The 15,353-nt window shown below is 35.5% G+C and overlaps 1 long non-coding RNA gene across 3 annotated transcripts in view; it reads right to left on the bottom strand.

The window, feature by feature from the left end:
- Positions 1 to 11,757, bottom strand: part of LOC108590281 (uncharacterized) — a 19,802-nt gene extending 8,045 nt beyond the window's left edge. For 2 of the 3 annotated variants that reach the window (XR_013520295.1, XR_008473075.2), the window contains exons 1-2: positions 11,710 to 11,757; positions 9,716 to 9,811 (exon numbers count right to left, since the gene is read on the bottom strand). This is a non-coding gene — a long non-coding RNA (uncharacterized LOC108590281). Of the gene's footprint in view, positions 1 to 9,715; positions 9,812 to 11,371; positions 11,491 to 11,709 lie in introns of those variants that run through there. The other variant, XR_001909729.4, reaches the window with a different exon arrangement.
- Between the last annotated feature and the right edge of the window lie 3,596 nt (positions 11,758 to 15,353).

A 15,353-nucleotide genomic window follows, 5' to 3' on the forward strand; every position in this document is an offset into this window, starting at 1 on the left:
TAATATATTGTATATATTATTATTGTGTGATAGTATCCCACTTAGACAGCATTATATTGTTTCTTTTAAATTTTAAGTTACTTAACTTCAGCTAGTTATCAAATAAAATTTTGCTTAAACACTTGCTAAATATCAACATATATATGCTTTTATTTTTGCTTTTTATTTCCCAAAATTAAGCTTGGCTTAATTTTGCTAGCAAAAACTTGCAAGGACAAATTTGTAACAAGGGCCCAGATACACATACTCTGTGGAAGGAATGCAATCCATTTATACATAAATGAATTTCAATATTAAGAGATTGGCCTACATGGGAAAACTAGAATCCTGAAACTGCTTGACTGAATGAAATATTTAAAAGTTGAGAGCTTATTAAGTAATCAATGTATTCATTTCTCACACTTCATCACTGTGAGAGTCAGAACAATTGATTCAACATGGGAAAAATGCTCAAAGCTCAAATTTGTCTTCAACTCATTCATCCACTTTCTGGATGAAAATTGCTTAAAAACCCCTGTGGATAGGCTTGAGGGAGCAATAGCAAAATAAAATCTTTATCAATAATGGCAAAGAAGAAAGGACAGGTGACAAGATGATAGAAATAGATCATGCGGCCACTTAGACAATATTTGTATTATTATTTAATTTATTGTATGATTCCAATATATGAGTGCACCAAACTCATTAAAGATATTAGAGCAATTCTTTTGAATCAGTATGCTTTTTCTTCATCCTAGTTTCAAACAAGTTTATTAATGTGTCACAAAGAACAATCTAATAATCAGTTAATGAATTATAAGAGACTCTTAGAACAAACATATTAGCATGACAGCACAGCATGTTAGGAAATGCTCAAAGGAAACATTTCAATATAATTTTTCCTTTTGTAAATGAAAAAGAACGCAGACTATTTACAAGCTGTCATTTTTTCTTCTAGTCAGGTACATACATGATACCTACATGTGCCTCATTTCATGATCAGTTTTGAGGGAAAACTAGTTATACAATAAAGAAAATTATCTTCAAAGTGAGAGAGTAGGAAAACAAGCCTAAAGAAGACTTGAAGCAGAAAAGTGAGTAGTGAATAAAAGAACATCTATGTAAGCTCATGTAGTTAGTATTTTCGCTTCAGTTTGTTAAATATCAGTGTATTAAAAGCATTGGCAAATGCAATCCCAAAATTTCTATCTTAAATTTTTTAATAGTTTATAAGATATGGGAGATATGTACTGGGAACAGAAATTAAAGTTTATTTATGAGTTGTAAAATACTTCCTAGAGTAATTTAATGAAATAACCTACTATTATCATCATTTACTTAAAGGAAGTACATTTTGCCTCTGAAATATAGAAAACTTACAACTTCAAAGTAAGTCTTACAAGAAATACATTTACATTTATAAAAATCTAACCACATAGTTTTCATATCTCATTTTTCTTTGCACATTAAGAAAATGTTACTCTTCGACATTTAGGAATCAGTGACAGATTCATTTCTAAACTTATTTGAGATGCAACTTCATGTAACATTACCAGGGATCTGTATTCCATGGGACACATTTTGGAAAACACTTCTATTTACAATGTCTCATTAAATTTTGTGATCAATTACTGTTACAAAGACACTGAAAACAAGATATTTCTCTTGAGAATAATACATCTGAAAGAAAAAAGATACATGGAATAAAAGATTTTTAAGACATATGGTAAGATAGATAGAAATCAATAAGAGCAATTTAAAAGTTAGAAATGTAGAGTTCTTCATTTGCCTAAAAACAAACAAACCACAAGAAGATGTAAATTCCTGATTTAAAAGGTTTCAGGTAAAGATGTTTTCTGTAAAAAGCAAAGTAGAAATAAACAATGTAGCATATTATTAGCCTCAACCAGCACTCAGTACACCACTATTTGTAACTCTTTAGGAAATAGTCACATCCATTCACTTACATATTATCTATTACTCCTTCCCTGCTACAATGATGGAATTGAGTAGAACTACCAGAGACAATATGGTTCACAAAGCTAAAAATATTTAATATCTGGCCTTTATTGAAAAGCATTCGCCCATCCCTGTGCTACACATAGGGAACACTCTCCACTCCCCAGATCAAGAGAAGTAACAATCTCTATGTAATTTTTGTTGCTCTGAAAACAGTGCATTCTGCAGATTTCACAGGAAACGTCACTTTGTCAGTGAAGCATTTCTGACCCAATCCATTCATTCAATCCAAATAAAGTTCCCTATGTATAAGTCATCAGAGTCATTCTTTTTTGTACCTGTATTTATCACAATTATGAACAAACATTCTGATGTTATTTAAATTTATCTTTTCTTCCTCATAAGTCAAAGCTCTATAATAGAAGATATATGACTATTTTGCATATCACTCAGTAACTGTTTATTGAGCCAACAAGTGAATAGTATAAAAATTAAATGGAATATATAAAAACAAATTAAGATAAATGTAATTAAAGAAGTAGAAACATTTCCAATATTTGGAACTATGAGGAGTTACTGTAATTAAAAAAAAAATCATTATCTCTCTCATTTATACCTAAATAGGAGAATAGATGTTGGATACATGTGACTAGAAAATGTGGTATTAGATCATGGCCAAGCAAATTTGCTAAAACTTCATCTGAAAAGTTAAACAGACTTTCACATAGATCATTTGCACTTATACAACAATAGGACTGCTACAGAGAAGTAAGCCATTTTTCCCATGGAAGGAAGAGACCAAAATAAAGCTGCTCTGCAGAAGCTGCATCTAACAACATCAGAAACACCAATTCCCACCAGTCATTTTTAGAACTTCATCAGTCAAATCAGTACTAATTCCCTCAGAAAAGGTGAGAAGGCAGTGAAAGGCAATAGCTTTATTATATGGAAAATCATTCTAAATGGTAAATATTCAATCACAGGGAAAGGAGAGTATGCTTTATACTTCCTTTTACCCTTTCCTCCTTTTACTCTGAAGGGGTCATACTTAGTTAGTTAAAAAAGGGAAATGACAGGAGAAAGTGGAGTTACACAGCTGAATGGAACATTCCAATGTTTGGCTCCTGACACAAACAGCAAATCGAACTATACCATGCAAGAAAGCACCTCCACAGGAACCGGAAAAGCAGTTGAGCAACCATAGTACTGGGTTATAACATAACAAAGAAAAAGGCATTGAAGAATGTAGGAAGGACAATTTTGCACTGTCTGAACTACCCCTCTGTGAATTCCAAGCAGCACAGGGTAGAGAGAGTGCATGCTCTTGGGGAGGGGAGAGCAAAGTGAATATGAGACTTTGCATTAGCACTCAGTGCTGCTCTGTCACACCAGAATACAATACGGGGCAGAATTCTGCTGGCATCTACAGCAAAAACCATCTACAGCAACCATGGGCCAGAGGAAAATCTGTCTCTCCAGTGAGATAAAACCAAGTCCCAGATGGCTTCACTACCAGCTGACTAACGTGGCCTGGGACAACAAATAAATTTGAGTGGCAGTCAGGCCACAGGAACTTCAGTGCTTGGTCAAGCCCTGGTGTTGTTCTACTCTCAGAGGCAGTGTAAAGGGGGTATGATTCAGTGTGGCACCAGCTGTGAAGACTGTGAGAGTGTCTGCAGCACTACTCTCCCAACTCCAGGCAATGAAGCTCATGGAGATTCCTTCTGGTTGGTGAAAGGAGAAGGGAAAACAAACAAACAAACCCAGAGGACTTTGACTTGTATCTGTGGACAAGCTTGACCACAGTAAAATGAAGAAGCAGGCAGATTTCTGAAGCTCCCAATTCCAGGCCTTTGCTCTTAGGTGGCCCAGAAAAGAATCCACTGTATAATGGGATGAACCGAGTCCTGGCAGGATTTCACCATCTTCTCACTAAAGTGCCCTTCATTCTTCAATATACATCAGCAGCACTCAGGCAGTACTGGCCATAAGCCTTGGGCAAGTCTCAGTAATGTGCTGATCTGGAAGGCTGTGAGCTTCACATGTGACCCAGCATTGTGCCAGCTGTGGTGGCCATGGGAGAGCCCATGCCACTCTTTTCCCAACTCTAGGCAATGCAACACACAGAGACTCCTTCTGTTTGGGAAAAAGAGAAGAGTGAGAGACTTTGCCTAATAAACCAAGGAATTCTTTTATCTTATCCAAGTCCACCAAAACTGTATTTCCAGGAACCTGTAAGGGTCTCACTCTTCCTGGCCTTAGGGTGCCCTCTAAAGCTAAAATGGCTGCAGTGACCACAGGCTTAAGTCACAGCACTCAATCCCTTTTGAATTCTTTGAAAGTCCTCTTAAGAAGGATGAATACAAATGAACCCAGACTGCAAAGTTTGAAATAAATACCAAAGTCTTCAATGCCCAGATATAAATAATGGTCTGCAAGCATCAGGAACCTACAGGAAAACATAAGCTTACCAAACAAATGAAATAAGGCACTAGTGACCAACCTGAGAGATACAGGGATATATGGTCTCAGAAAGAATTCAAAGTAGTTGTCTTGAATTTGCACAACGAACTTTAAGATAATACAGAGAAGGAATTCAGAATTCTGTCAGAGAAATTTAACAAAGAGATTAAAATAGTTTTCAAAAATCAAGCAGAAATGTTGGAGTTGATAAATTTGATTGAATAACAACAATTTATCAGTCTCTGTATAGTGAAACTGGTCAAGCAGAAGAATTAGAACAAAAACAAGACTTCCAACCTAGAATAGTGAACACTTCGGAGTTACCCTTCAAACATGAAGGAAAAATAATGAAAGAAAGAAAGAAAGAAAGAAAAGAGGAAGAGCGAGAGAGAGGAAGGAATGAAGGAAGAAACGAAGGGCTGAAGATTTTAGGGATTTTCTCAGGACTAGACATGTCTCACAAGAAGTGTTAAGGGAGTTCTTCAATCTGAAAGAAAAGATTGCTAACATGCAACTAATAATTATCTGAAGGTATAAAACTCATTGGTAAAATTAAGTGCAGACAAATACAGAATACTCTAACACTGTAACTGTGGTATATAAGTCATGTATATTCTGAGAAGGAAAAAGATAAACCTCTCAAAATAATAATGACAACAATTTAGGAGATATATGATATTAAAATATATACATAGAAGCAACAAAACATCAGAAAGCAGAGAGAATATAGTTAAAGTGTAGAGCTTTTCAGTTTTTTTCTTTGCTCATTTTGTTTTTCCATTGTGATTACAGTTAAATTGTCAAACTTAAAATAATTTGTTATAAGATGTTTTCTGTGTTAACTCATGGGAACTATAAAACAGAAACCTATAATAAATAAAAAGCAATAAATTAAAATATAGTTCCATAGAAAGTCACTTTTATATAAAAGAAGACAAGAAGGAAGAAAGGGAGTACCAACAAAACAACTAGAAAACAAATAACAAAATTGCAGTAATAGGTTCTTATCTATCAATAAAAATACCAATCAAAAGACACAGAGTGGTTGAATGGATACAAATAAAATCCAATTAGATGTTGCCTATAAGAAACTCAATTAATCTGTAAAGACACAAATAGACTGAAAATGAAGGAATGAAAAAACATATTCCATGCAAACTGGAAACAAAAAGCAGAAATAGGTACACTTATGCCAGATAAAAGACATTTCAAGAAAAAAACTAAAAAGAGGCAAAGAGGGTCAACTAAAAAGGGTCATTATATAATGACAGAGGAATCAACTTAGAAGAAAGATGAAAAAAAATGTAAAGATATATGCAGTAAACACTGGAACACCCAAATATATAAAGCAAGTATTGTTAGAACTAAAGGCAGAGATACACCCTAATACAATAATAACTAGGGACTTCAACACCCCAATTTTATCACTGGACAGATCATCTAGACAAAAAAAATCAGAAAACAACAGCAGCTGTTGTATGGTACATTCTATTAATGTCTGTTAGATTCATTTGTTCTACAATGCCAGTTAAGTGTGATATTTGTTTTCTGATTTTCTACCTAATCTTCACCACACAACATAGAACAATCTCCAGGATAGACCATATGTTAGCACACAAAATAATTCTGAAAAATTTCAAAAAATTAAAATAATATCAAGTATCATTTCTGATTGCAGTGGAATAAAACTAAAAATCAGTAAGAGAAACTTTGGAAACTGTAAGCACATGGATTTTAAACAATGCACCCTGAACAATCATTGGATCAGCAAAAATACTAAGAAGAACATTTTAAAAATTTCTCGAAATACAATGTGTTAAAACTTATGGGATATAGAAAAAGCAATATTATGAGGGAAGTTTATTGCAATAAATATCTACATCAAAAAAGCAGAAAAAAGCAAACAAAATAATGATATTTCTCAAAGAATTATAAAAATGAGGGAAACCCAACCCAAAATTAGCAGAAGAAAAGAAACTATAAAGATCGGAGCAAAAATAAATAAAAATGAGACTAAAAAGTACCATGAAAATGACACAAAAATTGGTTTTTTGAAAAAAAGAACAAAATCAACAAACTTTTAGTCAGGTTAAGAAAGAGGAGAGAAGATGTAAACAAATGAATTTGGAGACAAAATAGGAGATTACATCCAATACCGCAGAAATTCAAAGGATTACTAGAGAATATTATAAGCAACTAAATGCTAATAAACTGGAACACCTAGAAAAAAATGAATAACTTCCTATACAAATAAAACCTAACAAGAATGAACTGTTAAGAAATCCCAAACCTAAATAGAGCAGTAACAAGTAACAATATGACAGAAAGGGAGAAAACTTTTGCAATCTATCCGTGTGACAAAGCTCTAACATCCAGAGACTGCAAGGAACTTAAACAAATTTGCAAGAAAACAAACGAAACACCTATATTAAAAAGTTGGCAAAGGGTGTGTGTTTTAGGCCTTCTTTACTTTGTGGCTCAAAGTTTATCTTATATATGTCCAGCCCAAGTCCTAGAATTAGCCATTTCTCTAAGGACATCTGATATCCTTTATTGGACAACAGTATTATAAACCAAGATTTGTGTGTTAAGTGAGGTCATTGCCATTGGGTTTTTATTTATTTTAGTTCCTCAAACTGGCAGAGCACAAATATAGCCATTAGAAACCTAGCTGTAACCATCTACCATCCATTTACTTAATTGTTCAATTCCTGTTAACATATTTAGCAGTATCAGAATTGTTCATGCATATTCCCAAAGGAACAAATTTTATTGACTAGAATATATTGCTTACATGCAATTTATTTTGCCTTTTGTGTTACAGACCCCACTCATTTTCCAAGTTGATTAGGCCATTACCTTTGCCACCATGTTTTCCATGGAGACTGTTTCATGCATTTGGTATTTATTTACCATTTCTTTGTCACATTCTGAACTTTGTCCTGCAATCCTTTGACTTCTTAAAGGCTCCATCTTAATTTGCATATATTAAGGTTCCACTCTTTGCTGTGAAGTGGATTTTGTCAAATGTATCATGACATGGATTCATCATTACAGTATCATACAGAAAAGTCTTATTGTCTAAAAAGCCAGTGTTCTCCATTCATCTTTACCCTACTCCGCCAAGAATCTCTGCATACAGGGGAGCAAACACTGATACTGTGTCTACTGCATTTACTAGGAATAATAAAGCTTCTTTTTCTCTGATCCAGAGATCTTGAGTTTTCTACCTGTGAATGGGTAGCAGGAGAATTTGTAAACTAGCAACTATTATAAAATTTAGAATCCCTTCTCTGTCTTGACAATGAAATACAAATACCGAATTAAAATGCACAATAGAAATAAATAGGAAACATTTAGCAAGTTTTGTAAGAATACACAGAAGTGTACCTTCATGACTTTGAAAAATGGCTTAAACAAAATACATACATAAAATTAACTATAAAACTAAAAAAAAACTGCAATTCAATTATATTTGGAAACTTAATTTCATCAGCAATATGCAGAATGGGCCTAAGGAAAATTTTATAATTAGTATTGCCAGAAATAGGTAAGGAAAGCAGAAAAAACTATTTTAGTTTATGTCATAGACATGGAAAGGAGACAGAAGTGACCTCATCTCCAGGCAGATGCAAATGCAAAATTTCTTTGGGAAGAACCAACACCAAATTAGACTCTGAGATTTTTACAATTAGTCTCAATCAATTATGGGATTAAAATCTTTTTATTTGTAGTCACTTTAGTGTAATGTGAAGTCATATTGCTCTTGTGCGTTTAAATGTCTATTTGTAATTTCTTAAGAACAAAGCCATTTTCCTACATAATCATGGTACAGTCATCAAAATGACATTAATATTCACCTAATATTATCACTTATTCTACCGACCTTTTTCATATTTTCCAATGGTCCCATTAATGTCCTTTAGAGCAAAAAACAAAACAAAACAAAAAAAAACAGAATAAACCTTGTATTCAAGAACCCTATATAACATATTGCCTTCAGTCTCATGTCTCTTTAATCTCTTTTAATCTGCAAAAATTCAGTCTTTCATTGACTTTACTTCCCTTAATAGTTTTGCAATAGCATAAGACATTTTGCAAAATGTTCCCCAGTGTGGAGCAGTCTGGCATTTCCTCAGGATTACATTACGGTTATGTATTTTTTGGCAAGCATATGACAGAAGTGATGCTGTATTCTGTTCCTTGTATTATATTAAGAAGGCTTTGATACTGGTTTGCCTCATTATTAGATAGTAACTTTGATTATTTGAATTAAGTAGCTTACACCAGTGTTCTTCACTGTAGAGCTACTATTTCTCCTCAGTGTAACCAACTTTATTTGGGGAGTGATACTTGATAAATATGTATATGTTATTATGCATCAAACTTTTACTCATTTATTTCAGCATCCATTGATAAGTATTGTCTATATTTTAGAAATGCTTATCTTTAAGCCTTATTGTTTGTTTTACTTTATTAATTGACATTAAATCATAAAAAGTTCATCCTTAATATATTCAAGCTAACTGATGTTTTGAAAAGCTAGGTCATATTTTTGCTGTGGCTTTACATTTTCTTTGAAACATTTCTTTATAGGCGGGGTGTATGTCACTTCAAAAATAAATAAGAAAATAATCTAAAACATTTTATGTATGATTTGGTTATACATTGTTTGCATGAATATGTGCCAAATGTTTTACAAATTTTGGTCTATTAAATATGGCTTCTGATCAAGAGAACTGCCCACTGAAATTCAACTACAGTGCTGAAGCACAGTCAATGAACCCATAGATTTCGATTAATTCATCAAAAAAAAAGATCCCAGTTAGAGAAAAACAAACTTATTATAATTGTTCTGTCAAATGAAATTGGCTCAAGGACTACAGATTGATGAAGTGAATTAATTAATCAATTAGTTAATCCAACTATATGTCAGCGCCACATATCTGGGTACCGTGAATCATCAAATTCATATTAAGCAACTAATTTGTGAATATACAAAAATATAATGCGGACATCGTTATCAACTCTGCCAATTTTCCTCAAGTTTTACTAGTTTCTTTTACTTCAATGGGCCATACTATACTGTGTACAATGATTACTATTTAAATATCAAACTGACACACTTGCTTTGAAACTATAGAGTGGTGCTCTAGGATTCAAACTTCTATCTCAGTTTGTGTCCATGGCATTTTCTCTATTAAATATTTTACACAAATCTGGGTAACATAGGGAGATTCCATCTCTACATAAATAAAAATTTAAAATAATTAACTAGGTGTGGTGATGCATGCCTCTATCCACAGTGACTCACAAGGCTGAGACAGGAGACTTGCTTGAGCCTGGAAGGTTGAGTCTACAATGAGCCATGATCATACGACTGCAGTCCAGCCTGGGCAACAGCAAGACCCTGTTTCAATAAATAAACAACAAAAAATATTATACAGCTGTGCCATTGTCATGAGTTAGCACTTAATGTATCTGAAAAGTGGAAGATGTTAAGAAATCACATGTACCCAAGCATATGTAAAATGTAATTATCTATATCTTACAACCCTATCATTTTATACTTATTGAAAATAACATGCAGAAATGTTGATGTGCAACATAGTTTAACTGATCAATAATATTGCAGAAGAAATCACTTTGGAGAGTATAACTGAATATCTTATCTTTAAAATGCCTTTTAAATGATTTTCTCTAAACTCAGAACACAGCTTTGAAATGCACCTTAAAATTCTGTTTCTTTCCCTTTCTCACCAGACACTCCCTTATACCAGGCATGCTTATCTAATGATATACTTGTTTAGTATACCAGGCATGGAGCAAACCAGACATGGAGACCCAACTGCAGAACACTCCCTCGCCTAGAGATTATCTCAAAGTAGATAATCTACAACCCAGTTGCAGTCAAGTTGATGCCAACTGGAACTCTGGGTAGACAGTAATTCAAGAGAGCCATCAAAAGATGTGAAGACCTACAGTCTGCACCATTTTGGCTTTTGAGCTGCGAGCAGCTAGACTTGCATTGGCTTATAATTGAACATTTTGGAAATTAGATGCTTCTGAGGCGACTTATACAATTAAACTTTATAGAATGGGCACTTCAAAAAAATGCTAAGAATGACATATTCATAAATTAATTATGTAATGTTATTCTTATTTCTTAGAAATAATTTTTAATAGTCCATAAAAATAGGGTTGTTCTAATTTAAATGTGACAGTTTAGGTTTTCCAACATATAGATTTTATTTTCTTAAGGTATTGGCTTCACTCTATCTGACTTCAAATTATACTACAAGTTCACAGTAAGCAAAACAGCATGGTACTGGTACCAAAACAGAGATACAGACCAATGGAACAGAACAGAGGCCTCAGAAGCAATACCACACATCTACAACCATCTGATCTTGGACAAACCTGACAAAGACAAGCAATGGGGAAAGGATTCCCTGTTTAATAAATGGCGTTGTGAAAACTGGCTAGCCATGTGCAGAAAGCAGAAACTGGACCCCTTCCTGATACCTTAAACTAAAATTAACTCCAGATGAACTAAAGACTTAATCATAAGACCTAACACCATAAAAACCCTAGAAGAAAACCTAGGCAAGACCATATATAGGCATAGGCAAGGACGTCATGGCTGAAACACCAAAAGCAATGACAACAAAAGCCAAAACAGACAAATGGGATCTAATTAAACTTCAGAGGTTCTGTACAGCAAAAGAAACAGTCATTAGAGTGAACTGGTAACCAATAGAATGGGAAAAAAAATTGCAATCTACCCATCTGACAAAGGGCTAATATCCAGAATCTACAAAGAACTAAAATAGATTTACAAGAAAAAAAAACCCATTCAAAAGTGGGCCAAGGATATGAGCAGGCTGACTCCTTTCAGCTGGATTTAATAAAGGCGTCACTTTTTTTTTTTTTTTTTTTTTTTTTTGAGACCGAGTTTCGCTCTTGTTACCCATGCTGGAGTGCAATGGCGCGATCTCGGCTCGGCCCAGCTACTATTAGGCATCTGCAAGAAAGAGAATCTATTAGCAACAAAGTTGCAAGACTCTCCTTTGCCTGCATGCAGAAGACAAGACTCGGAAGTGACGCCTTTATTTCATCCGGCTAAAACGAGTCAGCCTGGGTAACAAGAGCGAAACTCCATCTCAAAAAAAAAAAAAAAAAAAAAAAAAAAAACCAACTCGTTTCAGCTGGGTGAAATAACGGCCTTTTTTGTTTTTGTTGTTGTTTTTGGACCGAGTTTCGCTCTTGTTACCCAGGCTGGAGTGCAATGGCGCGATCTCGGCTCACCGCAACGTCCGAAAGGCTCACTTTCATTTTGAGTCTTTTCTTTCGCATGTGGGCCAAGGAGAGTCTTGCAACTTTATTGTTAAGAGATTCTCTGATTGTTTTGCAGATGCCTAAGGGTAGCTGCGCCGAGCTGAGATCGCGCCATTGCACTCCAGCCTGGGTAACAAGAGCGAAACTCGGTCTCAAAAAATAAATAAATAAATAAGAAATGAAAAAAGTGACCCCTTTATTTCATCCAGCTGAAACGAGGTTTTTTTTTTTGTTTTTTTTTTTTTTTGAGACCCAGTTTCGCTCTTGTTACCCATGCTGGAGTGCAATGGTTCGATCTCGGCTCGGCCCAGCTACCATTAGGCATCTGCAAAACAATCTATTAGCAACAAAGTTGCAAGACTCTCCTTTGCCGATATGCAGAAGAAAAGACTCAAAATTGAAGTGACGCCTTTATTTCATCCGGCTGAAACGAGTCAGCCTCGGTAACAAGAGCGAAACTCCATCTCAAAAAAACAAAAAAAAAAAAAAAAAACAACAACAACAACTCGTTTCAGCTGGGTGAAATAAAGGTCCTTTTTTTTTTTTGGACGGAGTTTCGCTCTTGTTACCCAGGCTAAAGTGCAATGGCGCGATCTCGGCTCACCGCAACGTCCGAAAGGCTCACTTTTATTTTGAGTCTTTTCTTCCGCATGTGGGCCAAGGAGAGTCTTGCAACTTTATTGCTAATAGATTCTCTGTTTTGCAGATGCCTAAAGGTAGCTGCGCCGGGCTGAGATCGCGTCATTGCACTCCAGCCTGGGTAGCAAGAGCGAAACTCGGTCTCAAAAAAAAATAAAATAAAAATAAGAAATGAAAAAAGTGACGCCTTTATTTCATCCAGCTGAAACGAGTTTTTTTGTTTGTTTGTTTTGTTTTTGTTTAGTGCTAGGCGCAGCTACCATTAGGCATCTGGAAAACAGAGAATCTATTAGCAACAAAGTTGCAAGAGTCTCCTTTGCCGATATGCAGAAGAAAAGACTCAAAATTGAAGTGATGCCTTTATTTCATCCGGCTGAAACGAGTCAGCCTGGGTAACAAGAGCGAAACTCCATCTCAAAAAAAAAAAAAAAAACTCGTTTCAGCTGGGTGAAATAAAGGCCTTTTTTGTTGTTTTTGGACCGAGTTTCGCTCGTTACCCAGGCTGGAGTGCAATGGCGCGATCTCGGCGCAGCTACCATTAGGCATCTGGAAAACAGAGACTCTAGCAACAAAGTTGCAAGACTCTCCTTTACCCGCATGCAGAAGAAAAGACTCAAAAAAGAAGTGAGCCTTTATTTCATCAGGCTGAAACGAGTTGGTTTTTTTTTTTTTTTTTTTTGAGATGGAGTTTCGCTCTTGTTACCCAGGCTGGAGTGCAATGTCGCGATAAGAGAAATCCAAACTTCAAGATATACAATGAAATTTTATCTACTTCACAAGCGTGAAAAATGCACACTGTTAAATCAATTTGGCATGCCAGTAGACTATCATGACTTAAAGGAATTCATTTGATAGGTTGGCTATTAAGTTATATTTACACGGGGGTTACATTTCATTAAAGTCAAGGGTAGTTTGTGGAAAATCTCCTAGAGTATGTTACAAGTAAATTTTCCATTTGCTTATATCTTTGGATCCAAATTACTGTACACTTCTGAAAATAGCTATTAAACTCACCAAAATAAGGCTATAGAGATGTGCATTAAATGTAACTGGACTGCAGTTTAGGCCTAAAAAAAACAAAGGTTTTTTTAACCATGGAAAGCATATTAATAATGGATCCAATACTACACATATATTTGAGGGGAAAAAAATTAAAACAAATCAGTTATATTTGTCAGTATTTTGGAAGAGAATAGAAACTGAAAGGAAACATGAAAAGGCTTCTGAGGGTTTTGATCTAGGGTGCTAGTTATACACAATGCAATGTGTTTAAATGATTTGACCTACACTGTGATTTACTTGCAAGTATTTATATTATATTTCAGTAAACGGCTTTAAAGGCAAATTTAAAAATCTCCCAAATAGGGCCAAGCACAGCGGTTCATGCCTATAATCCCAGCACTTTGGGAGGCCAAGACCAGTGGATCGCCTCAGGTCAGGAGTTTGAGATCAGCCTGAACAACATGGTGAAACCCCATGTCTATTAAAAATCCAAAATATTAGCCAGGCATGGTGGTGGATGCCTGTCATCTCAGATACTTAAGAGGCTGAAGCAGGAGAATTACTTGAACCTGGCAGGTGGAGGTTGCAGTGAGCCAAGATGGTGCCACTGCACTCCAACTCCAGGCTGGGTGATAGAACAAGACTCTGTCTCCAAAATAAATAAACAAACAATTAAATAAATACAATGAGTTACGCATTTACTGTCAAAATTTTAAAAAGAATAAAGATGCAAAACTAACACATTGAGAATCTAGAATATTGGTTTTGAAAAAGGGAATCCGAGAGGAATGTGCAAGAACAAATTACAAAGTCTGGTTCACGCTTGGGGCAGGTGGAAATTTGGATTTAATTAAGGTTAGTATCACTTTATTTTCTTACTCAAATCTTCACATAATTCACAAATCAGATACAATTTGTATTCACAAGGACATGTGAGTATATTTTCTATCCTTCAAACAGAACCACAAGCAGAGAGGGATCTGCTAGAGAAAATAAACCCAATGGACTGCTCTTGTATTTTACGTAGTAGTAGGGGTCAGAAGTTGGCAGGCAATGTAAGTACAAAGGCAACAATTTCATCCTTTCACATTCTGTTTTTTGTTGTATTACTGGGACTACTTTTGGTTACGTTAGGTTACGCATGGCCATGTCCTACCATCACTGGTTTCCTACATTGTGAGGCATCCTGAAAACCGTTCACTCTGCTTGCAATGACTCCACTAATTTTACCATTGTCCTTCCCAATACTCTATGTCATGAGGCATTAGCCCCACCTAATATTGACACTAACCCCAGAACACTTACATGCTCTATAGAATGTAGAATGGCTTAATAGTTGGGGGTAGCCTTCATGTTCAGCTATTGTCAGGCATATGTGCTCTGGTATGGAGTTTGCTACAGTATCTGGGCTCAAGACATAGATTAAAGTATGTCTGAGAGGTGACCTAGGTACCTTCCCTCTTTTTTACTTCCTTATGGACTTACTGCATTTGAACAGGGTGAAATCTCCCAAAATTCGGTACTCTGCTTGTGACTAATTAAGTAGGTAATAGGATTATAAATCAATGACAAATGGCAGGCACAGAAGACCCAGGCAGAAGTCACCAAGCTACTCAGGTGTAGCGTGGTTCGTGGTTATCCCCACTCAGGTGTCCTAAATTAGAGTACACATGGAGAGTCATAGTTTCCTAACCTGTACAAGCCAGAAGCCATCTGTTAGGCAGAAGCTGAGGCAGGGTGCTGCAAGAGTGTTGACAAAAGAGTGAATGCTGGAGCAAGGAGGGACCGCACCCGGGGCGATCTACTAGGAGAAGCCAGCCCACCTCCAGAGTTCCTAATTCTCAACCTCTCCAGAGTCCAAAGCGTCAAACCCTCCCTTGGGTTTGAATTCTAAACTTTCTCCAAATTGTGTGTTGTGCTCAAGAGAAGATCCTAGAGATCTGGCTGGACTTTTTCCAGAGGCCTGCAGCTAG

The sequence above is a fragment of the Callithrix jacchus genome, chromosome 7, assembly GCF_049354715.1.
Source record: "Callithrix jacchus isolate 240 chromosome 7, calJac240_pri, whole genome shotgun sequence".
NCBI classification, from domain to species: Eukaryota; Metazoa; Chordata; class Mammalia; order Primates; family Cebidae; genus Callithrix; species Callithrix jacchus.